Raw genomic sequence first — 16,529 nt, 5'->3', positions numbered from 1 at the left:
GCAGCTATCGTTTTGAAAAAGATCTTTATTCTTTTCTTTTGGATGTATATAAATATTAATGACCGGGGACTTCGTGGTAGTTTATGCTCTGCTTCTAACCATATTGCCATTGTTTGGATATTAGGCCAGAGCTGATTATTTATCCGAAAAGGCTGAGAACTGCAACCAATCATGATCTTGTTAATTCAGGGTATTTCTGAAAATTCTGTTAGTAACTGTGCCTATCCAAAAGCTATTGCCTGGAACTACCATTATACATTTAGCCAAAGAAGAGCCCTTATTTATTTTATTTTTTGAATTTGTAAAGCGCGCTGCAGCCCAAAGGCATCACGGCTCTGTTGCATGAATTGTCTTAATTACATGAAAAATAGAATGCTTGGTTCATGGTAGTTGCTCATGGTTACATAGAGCATGAACTTGGTTCAGAGGGAGAAAATATCTCTAATATCATTACATTTCATCTGATGAAGAATATAGTCCAAGAAAATACATTGCAGATTTCAAGTCATACATTAGTATAAGCCAGAGAAGAGTTGCTATGTTATACAAATAACATAGTCTTAATCGCTTTGCGAAAGGCTAAGTGTGAGTCAATCCTCCTAATGTGAGGTGGAAGGGCATTCCAATGGGTTATCGTCCCACATTTTGTGTTTGAGTGCCCATGGGCGCCCTAGGTAATCCGCTGTATTCAGGCGCTACAGTAGTCGTTGGGAGTACTGAGGGTTCAATTATTACATCAGGCAGTGGGAGACAGTTTTCCTTGTATAGTCTGTCTGTAGACTGTTCCAAGGGCCTGGAGTAATGATCTACCTGAAGGAGCAGGGGCAGCTGCCACTACTTCCATCTCCCCCCCCCTGTAACTGTCTACAGACCCACCTCACACATGGATCCATTGGAGGGTAAACATCGCTCCTGTACATTGTTCAACATGTTACTGCAGGGAGGCTCTAGGTTAAACATAGCAGCTGTTACATATTCGTTAGAAATGGAATGAGGTACAATGGGTGAGATGAGAGGAAAGTCTCTCTCCTCACACACTCTACTATTCAGTGCACACTCTGCCTCTCTGTGAACATTGCCAGCAGTATCCACTTGCAGTGTCCTGTTAGTCCTGAGACCCATGGGAGCCATGCGTCGCTTATGTTGCACCTTTTGTTCCCATAGCGGATCAAGACCAGTGCAGGCGCCATTCCCGCATCCAATTACACGTGTAGTCTTGTGACTTCTTAGTGCCCACTTAATGGTTGATTGTGAGCACTTACCAGTAGTGCGCAAGTTGTCATGTTGAATCTCAACTTCTCTTTTTCTGCGTCCAGCCGGCCGCTCCAGCACTCTTAGGTGTGATCTTAACAGTAACCCCCATTGCTTAACGTGTGCTTAATGTGTACTTGTGTCCACAATAGTCTATGGCTGTGCTTGTGGCAATACAAATTGCACCTGTAATACTTATGCGTAGACGGATTGTACAGATTACATATTATAAGAAGCAGCAAAACCGCATTATTACCCAAACCTGGCTGGCTGTGCAAGTGAGGTCACCACTTGCTTACCCAATCCTGGCTGGCCGTGTAAGTGAGGTCACCACTTGTTTACGCAATCCTGGCTGGCAGCTGAGGACCTCTGCAGTTCGATTTTATGGTATGACCGGCTAAACTCTGCCTTCAAAGCTTCAGGGCATCAACATCCGCATCTGCATGATAAGAGGCAAGAGAGAGGACACCTACCATCCTCAACAACCGAGTCACTTCTGCCCAGAGCACGCTGCGGGATACACAGGAACGGGGGAGTGAGCAGCGTGCAGCCTCTGTCCAGAGGAAAGAACCTTGCGTGGTCAACGGAGCGTCAAGCTGTGCTCCGAAAGGGGAGCCGCTTCTGACACTTCTACAGAAACATATTAGCAGAGAGGCGGTCAGAAAGTTTATTTTTTGCAGCACATTTTTTATCCAGTTGAGGGTAAAAAGGAGTGCTTAGCTGCAGGATAGAGAGCCAGTGTACAAGTGCAAAAGCAACTGAAATTAAAGCAAGATGCTCAGGGCAATACACATCATTGGAAACAAATGCTTCTTTGTATGGTGAATATGAATGGTCACTTATATTATACATGGAGCAACACTAGTCCATTAAAGTAAGTCTTTTTTGAAATAGAGCATACTGCCAACCAATTTTGGCAGATAAGGCACAGCAAGATTAAATGAGTTATACAAGATTGCACACTTTGGCTAAGTGGTGAATCCAGGATTCACGCCTAGTCGGAAATGTAGGCACTTAACCACATATCTTTACAGCTCAAGTTTGTACAAACAATTGGGTTTAAAGACCCAAAATAATTATTTGTTTTTAGAGATGGCTTTAAAGGTACACAAGTCACACAATCAAAACACCTGACAATGTATAAATCATTGTTTCAATTTTTTTTTATATTGGTTAACGCATTAAACCTTTAACAATGTCCTATTTAATACATCACAGTATTAAAAAAAAACTCATTCATCCATATCATTAAGTAATTTCAAAGGAAGTTCATCTTAAGTACTTTCAAAGTTTCCATACGTTTCATGATTAAATCCACATAGTTAATCTCTTAAAATTGATTCCACAAACTTTAGGGCTGCAATTGTTACTCCAATTTTTTCAACGGTCATCAGCCCCTCCCACCATGGGTGTTGCTAGGTCTGGAAAGACCAGGGGCTACGCTAATGTCAGAACTGTCGGGACTGGGGGCTAGCTAGTATTTTGGTTGTAGCCCCTGAGATTCTATCCGGGGCTACAACCAAAAGACCAGGGGCTATAGCCCCCTTAGCCACCCCCTAGCAACGCCTATGCCTCCCACCATTCATCATCAGGCATCAATTCATGTGTCTCAGCATATGCACCCAAAAAGGTTGCGTTCGCTCAATCCTGGGCAGGTTACTACCACGTGTTTTATGGTTTCAATTTACTGGTCCTTTTCACAAAAGCGACATGTAGCCTCCTGTGATGTAATCAGTTTTCTACGTAGCAGAATCTCTTTTGTTAGTTATATATTCATTCTACATCCCATTAGTAGATCTCGGTAATGAGATGATGGGAATCGTTTTAAATATTTCGGAGGTTGGTTTAATTTCTTTGGCTACCAAGTAATACATTGATCCTGCTTGTTATTATACACCAGCTCTGAGGTTTCAATCCAGTCCTTTTTCTGCAAGATCTTCTTTACTTTCGTAGGGTTGGTTAATAACAAGTCAGTTGCAATATCATTAGACATCAAAAAACCATTACAGAGATCCACCCATTCCTTCAGGTACTTATCTTTCCACTCACTCTGGCTGTTCAAGATCTCGAAAGGCACAGGTGGAGAAGGCGCAACACATTTCTCATACAGTGAGAGGGTTTTCCGCAATGTTATCGATGTCAGGGACGGAAGTCTTAATTCATGTCGTATCATATACCCAGTTAGGTGATTAGGTAGCCTCAAAACCTTCCTCCAGAAGTAGCTCTCACAAACTCTCCAAACCTTCCACGAGAGGTTCAACAGAGTTTCCAACCGTAAGTTAAAACCGCCACCACCTTTTGCTTATAAAAGGTCATGATCGGGATCATAGAAAATCTTCCATGGCGGTTATGTAGAGCTCTTTGCTGGTTTGTCAGTTTTATAAGTTTGTCTTTGATCAACATGTAGTGTCCTTGCTCATTGATATTTTTATTGATCATTGCTCCCAGGTATATTAATGAACCCACAGTTTCTAGCTTCTGACCATTGATAGACCATAAGAAGGCTTTTTTTCTCAGCTGAGCACCAAGCGCTGACTTCATTATCATGACTTTTGATTTCTTGTCGTTGGTTTTCATCCCATTATCATCTAGAAAGTTTTTAAATGGATCCACCCTTCTCTGCAGGCCAATTTCCGTCTGGTCTATAAAGACCAGATCGTCTGCATATAAAATCCAGGGGATTTCCCCCTCATTCATTTTTGGCGGAAAGGCTCGGATGTTCATTTGCGAGATCTTCATATCTGTCAAGTAGAGGACAAACGGGAGGGGGGCCAAAGCACAACCTTGCTTTATGCCCATGTGTGTATTTATCTTTTTAGGGAGAGAGCCTTCCCTTGTGAGTCGTACCTTGATCGTAGTATTCGTGTAGAGTGATCGTATAGCCTCTATTAGATCGTTCGGACAGTTCCACTGTTTTAATTTTAGCCATAAACGTTCACTGCACACACTGTGGAACGCCTGCTCTAAATCTACGAATCCAAGGTAAACTTTAGTATTAGAAGCTGGCGCACGTTGCTTCAAAAGGTTAAGAATTAGGAGGTTCAATGGGTTTCCCACTCCTGTAATGAATGCTGTTTGCCTTGGATCTAGTATACCGGCCATCCTAGCCCAAAGCTTCAGGTCTCTTAATATTAAGGAGGCAAATAATTTGCCTATTGAATCCAAAAGGGCTACGGGCTGGTAATTGGAGGGGTTTCCCTGGTCTCCTTTTTTATAGATTGGGACTATTAATGCCTCTCTCCATGATTCCGGTAAGGTCTTCATTCTTAATATTTGGCTAAAAATTAGGGTAATCAAATTGCTCTAGTTCTCCTCGTTCTTTTTCAGGGTGTAGTTTGAAATGCTATCAGGCCCCACAGCCCTCGATGAGCTGAGGCTTTTGATCATCCTTAATATTTCAGCACGGTCAAAGTCGAATTTTCAAGCAGTGTGGTCTTTATAGATCTTATCATACTGGGTTATGTTTTCTTTCCCGGATAGGATCGTATAGTATTCAATCCAACTTTCTTCCGATACTTGTGGTGCAGCAGTTGCTGCCTGTAGATCATTTCCCTTATTTATAATGTCCCATAGATTCCTGCTGTTTTTTGCGCACACTGCCACTAGCATTTTTTCGGTGTCACACTGGGTCCGGTTCTTTCATGTAGCTCTTAACCAGTTTTTATATTTCTGTTTACATTTTTGAATCTTCCCCTGTTTGTTCACGCTTTCAGGTGTATAGAGTGATCTTAATTCTGCTCTGTACTTTTTCCTTTGTATCACCAAGATCTCGTCATAGGCGTGGCTCCTTTCTATATTCACTATCTTATTCCCACTTTTTAAAATTTAAAATTCCTTTAGGAGCCACCTGTACTCTACCCCATCCGGTTTTACCAACAACTCATTTTTGTAATTCCTTACAATTTTTGGTAAGTCTTTTTCCTTAATTCATAGCCTATTCCGGCCATCAATGACTTCGACTAGGTCCATCTCCTTCCTCTTTGGGAGTTCTAGGGGTATTTCTGTTTCGATCCTAAGGAGATCATGGTTGCTTGTTTTTTTTTTCTATCTTAAATAGACTAACCCACTGTAACAATTTATCCGACACAAAACAATAATCAAGACAGGCACGGCTTGTACCTCTGGACCAGGTATCAGCACTTTGTAGGTCTCCATTAATTTGTCCATTCAACATCTTCATATCCCTAATTTCCATTTCACTTATCCATCAAAGCGGTTTTCCTCTTAATTCTGATCTGGGGATCGGAATTCCTTGATTCCAGAGTAATTTGATATTTAAATCACCACAAATCATGATTACTTGATTTTTTTTCTTTAACATTGCATTATCCAGTTCGTTCATTATTTCTTTTAGATAGGGGTTAGTTTGTACCATAGATTCGCTCCGATACGTATTTATTAGGAGTAAGTCTAGTTTTCCCCTTTCCCACTGTTTACTTAATTCCAGGATGTGAACGAAGGGATTGGGTGTATGGTGCTCTAAAACCTTTAAGCCTGTGTCAATTTTGACCAAGGTTAAGAGCCCAGCGTAGGGACGTCCCTTTGCCCCTTTCATTGCCGGATTAATGTAGACTTCATAGTTTTCACATAAAGGCTTGTTCCTTACCCATGTTTCCTGGAGACAGAGAATTTCATACTGGCACAAGGCCTCATCCGCCCGAATATAGATGGCTTAATCCGCAGGTATTCCAGGAGGCACAGGTAAGTCTCCTCACCTTACCGATCTTCTCATTCTAGTGATTCTTGTTTAGCACAAGAATGCCTGCCATCCAGGCCCAATCTTGTGTTGATTCTTTAGATTGGGCTTTTACTCTAGGCAGTTTAATCTATTTCCTTGAATTATCGATGGTAAATCGTAGAGTATTTTTTAAACGATTGGACACGTGTTGCTCCACCTTATCAACCTTCTATGTTACTCTATTCAACGCGCTTTGATAACATTCCTTGATGTCTTTTCCTTTTGCTGATCAAGGTTCTGTTCTGGGGTTCTCTGTTGCAATGCATCCACCCTATGTTTTTTGGAGGTTGCATTCAATCGCTCACCTGTAGACTCATTTAGTTGAATAGGCGAGGTCTTAGTCGTCGGGGTAATAACACTGGATTTCCATTTTTCCCTTCCATCATCATATTCTGTTATTTCATATCCCAAACAAGCTAATTCCGATTTTGCTTTAAGGAGGGCTTATTTTGTTGTGTATGAAGTCAGGTGCAAGATTACCCAAGCTGTTTGTCCCTCATTCACAAATTCCACTATACGAATATCATCTGACAATATGGATCTTGTTTTCGATATCTGTCGCAAGAGATTCATTACTTTTTCTCTATTTAAGATAGTTTTCCTAGAGTCTTGCAATATTTTTTCCAATCGTAGCAAGTAAAAAAACGCTTCTTTCCTCTGCTGATTCCCCTTAACCATTTCTTAGTTGCACTTTGGTGAGGCCTTTCCTTGGGTTGGTGGGCATCCTCTTTACCCTTTCTCTGATTATTTGTCTTCGTTTTTCCAACTTGAGTCTTTTCATCCATGCTGTCCCTTCTTTTCTCTTCTAGGTTTCTAAATGCGTCTGCATACCCATTCTGTTGGTCTTCTACTTTTTCCCTCTGTCTCTTTTTACTGTGCTCATTTTGATTATGGGTGTTATTTTCTATCATTCCTTTCAATTTTGAAGCATCTGACTTAGGAATTATTGGCAGCTCTCTCACCTTTTTTTCGATTTCTTCCCATTCTGTGGCACTGAGTTTTTCCCACTCATCATCCTGGTTATTTTCAATAATTTCTATTAAATCACTCAGTCAGGCTTCGGACTCAACGTCTCCCTGATCGTCGTTGACATGGGGTTCACTTGATGTTAATGTGTCGTTTAGCACCTGCATGTCATCGGGATCCAATGAAATAATCATTTCCCTCCTAGCTTTCTTTGCGCACTGGGTCAAATCTAATTTAGGCAGCGTTCTTATATTCCTTTGAAATTATCTTGATCCATTTAATTTCCTTTTGGGAGCCAGTTTCATGTTTTTAGTCTTTTTTTATTCACTGCCATTGTTTCATTTATGATTGGGTTTGTTGTTTTAGCGTCAGAATTACCATTATTGATGTTTATTTTTGCCTTTATTATTGTTATTATGGATCCCTGCCCCTTGAAAGATTGGGAAGCTGGATTTTGCACATTCTGTCCCATTTTGGCCATTTCTCTGGTTCCCCTCCTTTCCATTGGGGGTTGTCATCACTCGTTCCACCGTGTGGTCCCCATCCACTCCATCTTTTTCACTTGCACGGTTGAGTTGCTCACACCGCGCGCAGTTTACTGCAGCAATTTTGTAGGGGGAAGCTTGAAGTTGTTGCATTGCTCCTGCTGTTTTGTGGAACTGTCTCGTCCATCTGCAGTCTTCTAAGACTGCCTCCATCAGCTGTGATTTGTCATTTCTTTCTCTCCCTGCCATGTCCCTTAAGTGATTTTGCCATGAAGATGATTTTTCTGCTTCCTTATCCAATCTCTGTTGTATTTTATTTGTATTTATTTGTATTTATTTAGATTTATATAGTGCTTTAATCCAAAGCGCTTTACATGAGGAAAAAGCAAATACAACAAGCTATATATGACATTGAATCAAACCAGAAAACAGTACAAGGACCAATTTACATTACTGATGAGGTTTAGCGCAATTGGAGGGGGACCAAAGTGAGAGAGGGGGTAGGAGGTGAAGGAGGAGGAGGTTTCAGTGGTGAGAGAGGGAGCAAAGAGATGCTATGGGGGTGAATGGAAGAGATAGGATTTTAGAGAAGTGCGAAATGAGGGATAGGAGGTAATAGAGCGAACGGAGAGGGGTAGGCAGTTCCAATGGAAAGTAGTGAGAAGTTGGAAGGAGTGGAAGCGGGAAGGGGCACAGGGTGGAGGAGGAAGAGAAAGAAGGAAGAGATCTGCAGAGCAGAGAGAACGAGAAGGGGTGTAGAAAGTGAGAAGGGAGGATAGATAGGGAGGGGCAAGACCATAGAGGGCTTTGAAGACTAGACAGAGGAAGTTAAATTTAAGCTGGGAATGAAAAGGGAGCTATCCTAGTGAGTCAAGAGAAGAGGAGATGGAGTTGTGAGGTGAGAGAAGGCAGAGGGAGCGGATAGCAGAGTGGTAGATGGAATTTAGGGGGGAGAGGTGAGAGGAGGGGAGTCCAAAGAAAAGAGTGGAGCAGTAGAAGAGTCTGGAGAAGATGAGGGAGGAGATTAGGAGTTTAGTAGCGTGAAAGGTTAGGAGAGGATGAATTTTACGAATGTTGTAGAGGTGGAAGAGGCAAGATCTGGCAGTGAGAGAAATGTGGTGAGAAAGAGAAAGGTTGGGGTCAATTTGGAGACCAAGGTTGTGGCCATGGGTAGAGAAGGGGAGTTGGGAAGGCGGAAAGAGAATGAAAGGAGGAGGAGAGGGAATTACGAATGCAATGTACTTAACTAACAAATGTTTGGTTATCTGGACGCTTTGTCAGCCTTGAAAACAACTCAGGTCGAAACACGTGTCAGCTGATACTTTGGAGAATAAACCTGACTACAGATGCAAACTTGCACAAACTGTTTTTGCTTCATCACTATAATAAGCTTACACAATTTGGTAACAGTAGGGAGAGCGTGATACGCCAATTCAATATTTTCTATTTCTATATTTCTTAATTTAGGTCTTTATGGGTAGACCTATTCTGAATTGGTGACACAGCCAGCCATGCCTAAATATGATTGTGGTCAACGCTCACCCTTAAGGGTCTGTACCCATCCTTATTGTTACGCTACATAAATCTACTAGATTACGCACGTGGGTGAGTAAACTTTGTGAGCTCTGGATGAAAGTCTGTAAAATGTAAAAGGGCCCAAATGCATGAATGGACACAGGTACATTTGATAAAACTGCTCTGAAAACAGTTTGACCAGCTCTCACCCGCAGGTGAAAATATATAATGCAATCATAATCATAGCCAAAGAGCTCACTTTGCTCGAACTACAGTGTACGGTACTGCAGTAGATGTAGATAGTGGATGGAACTATTGATCCCTAGTTTGCATAAACATGTAGTTAGCTTTGTGTATTCATTGTGTAAGAGGAGGGAAAGCAGGCAGAGAACTGGGCACACTGGGCAAATAGTGTAGTTATCAGCCATATCACGTTTAGGGTAGCTGGTATAAAGAAACAGGGTGATAAGATGAAAAGTCAAGGAGTATGGGATCAGCTCATGGGTTGAGCGCCGGTTGCATAGATGATTGCAACCAGCAGGTTACAGAACTAGGGTTGCCATCAAAAGCATGTGGCCATATGATCATGCATGTTTTCAAAACTGCTCACATGTCTATATGATGCATCCTCCCCAACAACATGAAGTCTAGTTGACACTATGAGATTTAGACAGACTAGCCTAAACTTTACTGCAAAGCATGGAGATAATGCAGTGTTTTACAGCAGCAATACTGTCATTATGCATTATGTAACCTCAATTGTTAGGCATTCGCATGACTGTTTAAAAAAACCCAAAAGTTAGCACATACTGGGCCTCATCACGAGTTTGGCGGTAGCCCTTAAATGCGGCGGTAGTGCTTTTACCGCCGCATTTAAGGGTCTGCCAAATCATCGGCATGTTTATCACCGGCGGGAAATCTGCCGGCGGTAAAAGGGCGAAAATTCCCCATTGAGCCCAATGGGGAATTCCCGAATGGGCTCAATGGGGAATGGGCAATACCCATTCCGCCAAACCCGTGATCGAGCGCTAATAGTGCCGGTGGGTTTGGCGGTTGGGCTATTAATGCCAGCGCTATTAGCGCTGGCGTTACAGCCCAACTCGTGATGAGGCCCACTGTGTTTTTGCCAGACAGGATATATAGTTGGCTTGATAAAATTATCATCCGATATATTTCTGGTTTGCAATTATATGAAAAAGAAAAAAAGATTCTTGCCTAGTACTCCTATACAGGTCTTTGGCACGTAAGAGTTGAGGAGACGATAACTGCTATACTCCTCATTAGCCCTTTTGAATTTGCAGTGACAAGAGAAAAGAGGGTTGAGAGAGCGTGAGGGTAAGAGCGGAATACAGGGCAAGCTGTGCTTTAATTGAACAGGGTGACTTAAATAGCTAGCTTTGCTCACAAGTGTCAATTTAATTAGCAAACCTACAAAATTTCATAGCAAATTGCTATGCGATACTGCTTATTTTATGCCTTGCAATGGTGAGGGATTGTTGGAGTTGTAGCCTAAACATCTGAAGAGCCGAAGGTTGCAGACCCTTAATTTATGCTATCACTAGGCATAGAATGTTAGCCCTCTAGTTCTATATTATAACTCTGTTACACCTACCAACTTATTGTGCAAGGATTTTGCTCGGATTTCTCGTTCCTGAATGGCCGAATGAAACAGAATGTTCAGTGAGAGTGCTGATCCTTCTTCATAGCCTTAGTAAAAATGCTCCTCAACAAACAAACATGAGACTGTCGCACAAAAAAACATCACCGCCCAGCTTAGAGGTCCCCACAGATGGCCTGTCCGAAGGCGCACTGCCTCAGTGTCAACGTCCTGTGAGTGCAAGGGAGATAACAGGCATCTTACTATTGCTCGGGCTCAAAGGAATGAGGCTCCGTTTTGCCGTAAGCACATTAGATTATGCAGAGGCACTTTCTGAATTGGCACTTGTACTTTATAACACTGATTTTTTGCACTTTATATCTGATGCACTTTATTATGCCTGAATGCCAGATTGCTTTTGATGAAGAAGAAGAGAACAACCAGCACCAGGAAGCATAACTGATCAATAGGTTTACACTGGGAACTTGACGAGCATTTGCACTGGACCATTTGTATTTCTGAGTGGATTTTCTTGGGTATTGTGCTACCGCCCTCATTGCGGTTTCCTTAACGCTTATTCTTACTCTTAGTAAAAAGGATCCAGTTTCGTACTAGGGAATAAAACGGGCTCAAGCATCAATGAAAAAGTGGGCCACAGTTGCAAATAAAAATCCATTTCTTTTGTGAAAGGCTGCTTCTGTACCTCTGATTTGTTTTTTTACGGGAAACGTATTGTAATTTGTGCATTTTAAAGAATATTTGTTTAGTGGCACTGGCCAAAACTGTCAGCTACATAGATAAGTCATCATACAGCCACCTTTTGGCAAAAAACAGGCACACTTTTACCAAATAAACTGGACGACATAAGCATGTTGGTCTTCCGCTTCCGGCACTGCCCTGTTTCCCTTTGGGCCAGTCCGAGCGTGAATGGCTCCCCAACATACAGAAGACTGCAGCCGATTTGCAAACGCGTTTCACATAATGGTGCAATTATAATGAAAAACGCTTGGTAAATTAGGCCCACCCAACACAGAAGTCCTCACAAATAACTTGTCAGAAAGCACTCCATCTACCTCAGTGTCAAGGTCCTGGGAGATAACTAACAGGCAGCTCACCATTCCTAGGCCACAGGGGAGAGGTGGCATAAGAAGGCGGTCCTATGTACGGTGTTGTTTGTGCATTTATATTCGAATTTGACTAGAGCATGGGTCTGCCACCTTTGGAACTCCATATTTTTTAGACTCCAATTCACATGATATCTGGCTATTAACTATGCTGGTTATGAGTGATGGGAGTTGTAGCTAAAAAAACATCTGGAGAGCCAAAGGTTGCAGATCTATGGACTAGGGATACAAGTGTTCTCTTGTTGTAAATTCCTGTTACTAATAAATCAAAGCAACTTGAGTAGACAATGAGAACTGATGCCGGTAGGAGAGCGCCCTCGCCAGGAAGAGGCAGTGCAGAAATCACCAGGAGAGCAGTGCTAGGCAGTAGGCGAGGGAGGTGGCTTATGCATTATGCAAAAGGTTAAAAGGTCAGCACTATGGGCCACTGCCGCATGTAAGGGATTCGGTGTTGTGAGAAAGTAGTTTGCAGTCAATTCGTGTACAGAAGCATCATAGGGGGAGTGCTGGGAGCAGGACTAAAATTTGCAGAGCAGGACATTTAGGCGCGTCTCCTTTGGCGCCATACCTTTTGCCGTGGTTCCTCCGCCACAGATCCCCTATAGGCGAACCCCATTGGCCGGCGCATGAAACATGCAAGGGGGAGGGAGCTGGTCTACATTAAAGTAATTAATTGCGTAATTTTATTAAATGAAATTTATAATTATAATTTATATTAAAATACTTGAGGACAATGTATAACACTAATTTAAAAAGGAATTGCTGTAAAGGGAGAAGGGGAAGGTAGTCATTTAATGAAAATAAGGTTCATAAACAGGATAAGGACAGATTTTACATTTTTTTTTTAAAGACATCTTATTTGGCCTTGTGGTTTGGTGCCGAGTTTCTAAACACTTGCAATATAGGTTTGTATCCCGGCGACGCTTTTTTTATATTGAGCATAGTCATATTTTTTTTTAATTAATTGAACACAGGTCTACGGCACTCATTTGGCGCAAGGGCAATTTGGTGCAAATATGCTGCAATGTCATCTGCTAAATGTAGACATTTAGCAGCTGCGCCCAAATCACCCTCATACCAAATGAGCATAGATGGCATGAGTGCAGTGTGAGGTTGTCCGAATGGCATGCGTGCATTGTGACGCTAAGAGCATGATGGCAGTGTGAGGGCTTCTGGATGGCATGAGTGCACTGTGAGAGCGGCTGGGGTTGTCTGAATGACATGAGTGCAGTGTGGGGGTGAGGGGCCAGGGAACTCATTTTGATTGAAGATCTGAAAATTATTCCTACTCTGTATTTGAGAGCAAGGTGTTAGGGGTGAACACCCAGGCAGGCAAAGCCTTTGATAGGAGTCTGCGCATGGTGAACTCATGGAAAGCCTAACTCCTTCCTTTGCCCAAAACAATGCAAGGTCCACGCAAGTAGCAAGGTACAACTGGGATTTAATACAGCCAACAAACCACATGGATTACATTCACGGAGGGAAGTCAGGCACATCTCGCCGCATTCTGGCTCACAGGCCAGTTTTAGTGACGAATGGCGTCACAACCTGCGTCATGTTCCGGGCCCTTCTCCAAAAACCTAATTCCACTCTGGATAGGTTGCTGAGTGGTAGTTCCCTTATAGGAGCCCATATAGATGTTAGTTCATTGTACAAGGCTGCGGCAGGTGTCAGACTTGGACCATCCCCGAAAACTGCTACTTACTAATTGTTACAGTATGTGGACCCAATGATTGGTCAGTGGCCTTAGTTACCCACCGCTACGATCATGGATTTCTATTGGTTGAGCCGCGGGCCCCCACATCTGGGACAAAATCAGTTCCCAGCCCGCAAGGCACCTGTTCATGGTGCATGTGCAATTATGTGTCCGTGAGGTGCAACTATGTATCAGCGTCACAACCGTGTGTAAACCATTATTGCCACGAGCACGTTCCTTTCCCAGCCCACAATTATATCTGGAGTGTAACAATTTTGTTGCAACCATTGTCTGCTTCTTGAGACGGCTGCTCTTTGCAGCCACCAGATCTTGGCCCCGTATCAGCTCGGCCGGGTCACGTGCTTGGAGACCACGTTTGTGAGCTCAGGAGCTCTGAATTAGTCTGTATTTTACAAGGGATGGCCTCTTCCCCAGCTGGTGTTACTTCGGTTCAGGATGAAGAATGTTCACTTGCAACATTGCGACCTTGGCTGTGGCTTTGTTCCCGAAGCGCTAGTCCTGTTTGCACAGCATTCTGTGTGGCTTCAGGTTTTTCTAACATAATCACGGCCTGCTATGATTTCCCAAGCCATGGTCTGGTGTCTACTGCATATGTCCTCCCATAGTATCCATAGTTTAGTGCGTATGGCTTGTCAGGTCCCTTGAGTTCTCCTGCCATTCCATAGGGTTATCTGCATGTACGCATCTGCGAGCAGTCACACATGCTCTTCTTGGTTTTTGTGTTCCTGTGTTGCTGCAGCAAGCTAATGGCAAAATAATAAACGTGCAACCGGTATGTGCATGTCACTGTCCTCTAGCTCATAGAACTGTATATATGTGTTCTTCATGTAGTTGGGTGTGTGAGTGTCCCGAAGGTGCGGGTGGCACATGTGCTTCATGTCTAATGCTGCTACATCATTGTGGTGTCTCTTAATCACTTGAGGCATGGCTTCTCAGTGCTTTAGTCGATTCTGTCCATGTAGCTGTCCCCACCTCCCTCTTGTGCCTCCTCGTCTACTTTGGGTAATGTCCGTACTGCTCCCGGGTTGTAGGGCCTGCTGAGAGGGTACTTCTCGTGGTAGTTGTCCATCGGGGGAGCAGTGGGGATGGGCATTCGTTCGTATGACCAGCGAATATGTTGTCTTTGGTGCTTCTTCCGGGTGGCAGGTCTTCTGGGGCGAGTGGCGTATTCTGGCCTTCCCTGTTCAATGGACAGGTATTATGCGGAAAATATTGCTCCGGTTACAAAGGAAATTCAGAACAATCATTCAGTCTGCAAGAAGAAGCATTAGTGGCAGTAAAGCCGTCCTTGGAGAACTCGTATCTAACATCAGTTATAAATGAACACTGAATCAGGTATATTCGCTTTGTACGAAACCACAGAGATCACAGCAGTTCCACAAGCGGTTCGGTCGGGCCTAAAAGACATATTTCATAGGTTACTTTCTTATAATGCCTTAATGCTCAGATTACTTACTGGTAATCTTCATTACTCCAAGTCCTCCTCTTCCTCGTTCCAGCACTTATCAATGAGGTGTCCCACCTCCACACAGGAACCCTCCTTCTACTTCTAATTTCCTCAGGCCCCGCCGCCTCCACCTCCTGCCTCTGGGCATAAGAGCCCACCTTCCCCAAGACCCAACAGCAGTACGTAGCATTGGCCAATAGGCCCATTCAACATGGGGAAGGGTGAGGTGGGAAACTCGTGCTGGGACGAGGAAGAGAGAATGAGCCGAGTGCAAAGAAAAACACCAAAAGGCAAATGGAAAATGCAACCCGACCAACACTAATTTATTGAAATACACATATCCAGACAGCAGATATAAAGTATTTCACAAGCGCGCCAGACTCAACACACTTGCCCCAAAGGCCCCCGGCTTCTGACAGTGAAGATTCAAACGATAGTGGGTAATGAAAGTTTGTGGATCAGACCAGGTGGCGGCGCAGCAAATGTACTGGATGGGAACACTGCTGGTTTCAGCCCAGGACACAGCCATCCCCCTTGCGGACCTGCCCTGCACACCAGATAGAAGGGGAGACCCCACAGATGAGTAAGCCAAAGAGATAGCATCCCAGAGCCAACGGCTGATGGTGGGCACAGACGCCTTCTGCCTGGGGACCGCCCCCCCAAAGGTAACAAAGAGACTACGGGAGGAACAAAAAGCCCTAGTGCGTTCCAAATAGAGCAGAACCGCCCGCTGCACATCAAGAGCGGCCCAACGAACCTCCTCCGGGGAGGCGGGAGGGGGGAAAAAGAAACGAAGAACAAACTCCTGGGCACGATGAAACTTAGAAACCACCTTAGGAAGAAAGGACGGATGGCACTTAAGAAACAACGCATCAGTGGAAACCGCCATGCAGGGAGCCTCACAGGAGAGGGCACCAAGCTCCCCCAATCACTGTGCCGAAGTGATAGCCAACAGGAAAACCATTTTCAACGTGAGGACCCGAAGGGAAACCTCAGACAAAGGCTCAAAGCGAGAAGACAGCAGAGCCCGAAGGACCAGCGGGAGATCCCAGGAGGGCAACCCAGAAACAAGGACAGGCAGAGCAAGAGAAAAACTACGGAGAAGGCGACCCACCAGGAAGTGACCACTGACCACCACCCACAGCCGGACCCCCAAAGGTGCAATTCGGAGCCCACTGAGCCCTCAGGGTGGAGACAGACGGACCCAAGTTAAACCCATCCTGAAGAAACTGCAGCACAGGAGCTCCAGACCCCAAGGAGGAGGAACCGCCATGACTCAGACACCAGGACATGAAGTGCCCCAGTGCCTCTCGTAGGCCTTCAAGGTAGAAGGACGCCGGTCCCTCTGAATGTGAGAAACCACCTCATCAGAGAGCCCCCCAGAACCTAGCTGCACCCTTTCAGTTTCCAAGCCCCCCCAGACCAAGTTTTCGGGACCCTCTACGCCTAAGGGGCCCACCACCGTATCCAGATTCCCAGTGAGAGGCAACATGGGGGAGACAGCCAAGTCCAGGAGAAGGGGAAACCAGCACCTACGAGGCCAAAGCGGAGCAACAAAGATCACCACCGCCCGAGAGTCCCGGATGCGTAGCAACACCTTCTCAATGAGAGGGAGGAGCGTAAAAGCATACAGGAGCCCCGGCGCCACGGGAGGTCAGAGCATCCACCCCCCACACCACCTGGGAGGGG

The sequence above is a fragment of the Ambystoma mexicanum genome, chromosome 5p (genome assembly GCF_040938575.1).
Source record: "Ambystoma mexicanum isolate Mex_15411 chromosome 5p, UKY_AmexF1_1, whole genome shotgun sequence".
Classification (NCBI taxonomy): domain Eukaryota; kingdom Metazoa; phylum Chordata; class Amphibia; order Caudata; family Ambystomatidae; genus Ambystoma; species Ambystoma mexicanum.
This window is presented reverse-complemented; position numbering follows the sequence as displayed.